The following is a 4,860-nucleotide window of genomic DNA, read 5'->3' on the forward strand; positions in this document are numbered from 1 at the left end:
TCCAGGTAAAGCAAATGTAGTTGCAGATGCCTTGAGTAGAAAGGCGGAAAGTATGGGTAGTTTGGCTTTCATTTCAGCAAAAGAGAGTCCATTAGCTTTGGATATCCGATCCTTGGCCAACAGACTTGTGCGGCTAGATATTTCAGAGCCCAACCGAGTTCTTGTATATGTCGTAACTCAGTCTTCACTATTTGAGCAGATCAAGACTCGCCATTATGATGACCCACACTTAATGGTTCTTCAAGAAACGGTACTACGAGGTGGTGCCAAGGAAGTTACTATTGGTGCGGATGGTGTTCTGCGACTCCAGGATCGTCTGTGTGTTCCTAATGTGGATGAACTGAGGAAAAAGATCCTGGAGGAGGCACATAGTTCTCGGTATTCTATTCATCAAGGTGCTACGAAGATTTATCGTGACTTGAGGCAGCATTATTGGTGGCAACGAATGAAAAAGGACATAGTTGAGTATATAGCTAGGTGCCTAAATTGCCAGCAAGTCAAATATGAGCACCAGAGGCCAGGTGGCCTACTTCAGCAGATTATTATACCAGAGTGGAAATGGGAACGCATCACTATAGACTTTGTAGTTGGGTTGCCGTGGACCTTGAGGAAGTTTGATGCAGTTTGGGTGATTGTTGATAGGTTGACCAAGTTGGCACATATTATTCCTGTTGTGACTACGTATACTTTAGAGAGGTTGGCCCAAATTTATATTCAGGAGATAGTTCGGTTGCACGGTGTGCCAATTTCCATCATATCGGATAGAGGCCCTCAGTTTACTTCACAGTTCTGGAGAGCAGTACAGAGTGAGTTGGGGACCCGTGTAGAGCTCAGCACAGCCTCATCCACAAAATAACGGGCAGTGAGAGCGGACAGTTCAGATTTTGGAGGATATGCTCAAGGCATGTGTGATTGACTTTGGAGGTCAGTGGGATCGTTTCCTGCCTTTGGTCGAGTTTGCTTATAATAACAGTTACCAATCCAGCATCGAGATGGCTCCATTTGAGGCTTTATATGGTCGTCGATGTCGTTCACCTATCGGATGGTTTGAGGCCGGTGAGGCTAAGTTATATGGTACTGATTTGGAAAAGGATGCCTTGGAAAAGGTGAAGTTGATTTAGGAGCAACTTCGTACGGCACAGTCCAGACAGAAGAGTTACACGGATCAGAAAGCGCTTGATTTATCCTTTATGATGGGTGAAAAAGTTCTCTTGAATGTTTCACCGATGAAGGGAATCATGAGATTCGGGAAGAAGGGCAAGTTGAGACCAAGGTTTATAGGCCCATTCGAGGTATTGAGACGAGTTGGGGAGGTTGCTTATGAGCTTGCATTGCCTCCCAGTCTATCGGGAGTTCATCCGGTTTTCCATGTATCTATGCTCCGGAAGTATCATGCTGACCTATCACATGTGTTGGACTTCAGCACAGTTCAGCTAGATCAGAGTTTGGGTTATGAAGAAGAGTCATTTGCCATTGTTGATAAACAAGTTCGCCAGTTGAGGTCCAAGAGGATTTCTGCAGTAAAGGTCCAGTGGAGGGGCCAACCAGTCGAGGAAGCGACTTGGGAGGCCGAGGAGGACATGCGGAGCAAATATCCACACTTATTTAGCACTCCAGGTATTATTCTAAACCCGTTCGAGGACGAACGTTTGTTTAAGAGGTGGAGAATGTAATGACCCAACTGGTCATTTTAACTTTTAGAACCCCGTTCCCAAAAATAAAATTTCTCGTATGTGCTTTTAATGATTATTAATTTGTGGGGATGGTTGGTTCGAGATTTGGAAGCGTTTGGGTTGAAATCGGAACACTTGGTTCCTTAAGTTAGCCTTAAAAGGCTAAGTTTGACTTCGGTCAACATTTTGAGAAAATGACCCCAGAATTGGGATTTGACGGTTCCAATAGGTTTGTATGATGATTTCAGACTTGGGCGTATGTCCGAATCAGGTTTTGGATAACCCGGGAGCGTTTGACGCTTAATAGTAAAAATCAACTATTTGAAGGTTTAAACTTCTTTAAATTTGGTTTAGAGTAGGATTTTGAGTAATTGAAGTCTGTTTGGAATTTCAAGTTTGGGAATAGTTCCGTATAGTAATTTAAGACTTGCACGCAAAATTTCGTGTCATTCCGAGTAGTTTAAGTATATTTCGGCGCATTAGAAGTAAATTGAAGAACTTGAAATTCTTAAGTTTGAATCAATTTGGTTTAGGGTATGATTCTTAGATTTGATGTTGTTTTACACGTTCTGTGAGTTCGAGCGAGTCCGTTTTATGATTTCAAACCTGTTGGTATGTTCGGGCGGGGCTCCGGGGGCCCCGAGTGTTAACCGGACGAGGCTCGGATCAATTTTGGAATTTTAAAGAATAGCTGAAGCTTCCAGCTTCTGGTATGATCGCACCTGCACATGGTCAGCCGCAGGTGCGAAGGGGAGGATTTGCTCGGCCATCGCAGATGCAAAGAAATGGGCGCAGAATCGGACGCACAGGTGCGGTCCTTTGGGCGCAGGTGCGGAGCCAGTCCAAGAGGAGAAATCTCGCACCTGCGAGGCTTTTCCGCAGGTGCAAAAGCCGCATGTGCGAACACCTTCCGCAGGTGCAAAAAATCTGTCTGGGCAGAACCTTAAAACGGACAAAGCTCAGTCCATTTTTGTTCGTTTTTCTTCCATGTTTGGGTGATTTCAGAGCTTTTTAAGAGGAGATTTCAACTAGCAATTTGGAGGTAAGTTAATTCTACACCCCTTGAGTTAAATACATAGATTATGGGTAGAATTATAACTAGTAAATCTTATAAATCAAGGGTTTAGGTGAAAACCCTAGATTTTTATAAAAATGAGATTTTAACCACAAAAATAGTTATGGAATTGGGTAGAAATTATATATTTGAGTTCTTGAGATTATGGGTAACGTTTCCATCCGAAAATTTCCAGAATCCGGGCACATGGGCCCGGGGTGAATTTTAGGAATTTTACCATTTTGGATAGGGTAATTTATTTAATAGATGAATTTCGAATTATTGAACATATATTAATTTTTTTATATATAACTTTTGGATAGTTTCGGATTTTTCGTCATTGAATCGAGAGTTTTACGCGACGCGATAATCGGAAAGTGGACTTTGAGACGAGGTAAGTCTCTTATCTAATCTTGTGAGGGGAAAATTACCCTATAGGGACTAAATTGAATAATTATTGATAATTGCGGGGGCTACGTACGCACGAGGTGACGAGAGTCCGTGCGTAGCTACTATTAATGCTAAAGTCCGGGTAGTTTAGGACTCAAAGCATGAATTACTTGTGTAAATTGTATTTCTTGTTTAATTAATATTATTTGATATATATATATATATATATATATATATATATATATATATATATATATATATATATATATATATATATATATAGTTAGATCAAAATATTAAAGGATGGAAAAATTTATATGTTTGATTTTCTTTTTAAATTAATTAATTATTAAAAGAAATTATTCTTCCTCCCGAATTTATCTCATAACAAATATACTCTTCTTCCGGAGGTACATAAGAAAATGTCCTCCTTTCTTGTGGAGCGGGCCGAACGCCTCGGCAGGATTGATGCATCTATGGATCGCGCCGCACGTCCCTCGGCAGTGTACACGACACTCTGGATCGGGCCGTACGTCCTCGGCAGAAATCGTTCTTAATAATAATAATAATTACACGATACTTTAATAGTTTATTTCAGCTTGCAAAGCTATTTGATAAATTGGAAAATCCTTGGAATTTAATGAATTATTATTCTTGCTTGTTAAAGAATTAATTGTTATTCCTGTAAAAGATATTTAATTGATAAATTGAAAATTACTTGAATTGAAGAAATTTAATTAATATATTGAGAATTGTTGCATTTGAAGAAATTTGATTATTCCCGCTGATTAAATAAATTATTTTAAATTCTATAAATTATGCTGATTTAAATATCCTAGTTGTATTTTAATTTTTATTATTGACCCATAGTGAGTGTCAAAGTCGGCCATCTCGTCTCTACCACTTCGAGATTAGGCTTGATATTTACTGGGTACACGTTGTTTACGTACTCATACTACACTTGCTGCACTTTTTGCGCAGGAACTAAGGCAAGTACTAGTGGGGGACATATCGTCTTACACCCACGTTATCATGGGGCATAGTGGTGAGCTGTTTTCTCTGATCCGTTCTGCAGCTACTAGTGTCTCTCTTTGTACTTTGATTATGTCTACTTTTATTTCAAGACAGCATTTGAGGTTTTGTATAATCTTCTAGATGCTCATACACTTGTGACACCAGGTCTTGGCACACACATTGGTAGAGTTTGGGTTTTATTATATTTTTCTTGGTTTTAAATTTTATCAATGTATGCTTAATTTAATAGTTGGCTTGCCTAGCTGTAGTGTTGGGCGTCATCACGACTTATAGGTAAAATTGGGTCGTGACAATTTCCAGACGGCTTTATTTTATTCAGACCTTTCTTTGTATTTATTCTAGAAGCTCGTGCACTTGTGACACCAATTCTGGGATGGTATTTAGACACCGTTGTTTTTATGGATTATTCACTATATTTCAAACTTTGCTTCCGCATTTGTTTCTTGGATTATTAATAATTTAAAAATTGGTTAATATTATTCTAACATTGGCTTGCCTAGCAAGTGAAATGTTAGGCGCCATCACGGTCCGAAGGTGGGAATTTAGGGTCGTGACAGTTGGTATCAGAGCCCTAGGTTACATAGGTCTCACGAGCAAGCTTAGTAGAGTCTGAAGGATCGGTACGGAGACGTCTGTACTTATCTCTCAGAGGCTATGAAGTTTAGGAACAATATCACTTCTTTCTTATTCTGTCGTATGATTTTATTC

The sequence above is a fragment of the Nicotiana tomentosiformis genome, chromosome 5, assembly GCF_000390325.3.
Source record: "Nicotiana tomentosiformis chromosome 5, ASM39032v3, whole genome shotgun sequence".
Classification (NCBI taxonomy): domain Eukaryota; kingdom Viridiplantae; phylum Streptophyta; class Magnoliopsida; order Solanales; family Solanaceae; genus Nicotiana; species Nicotiana tomentosiformis.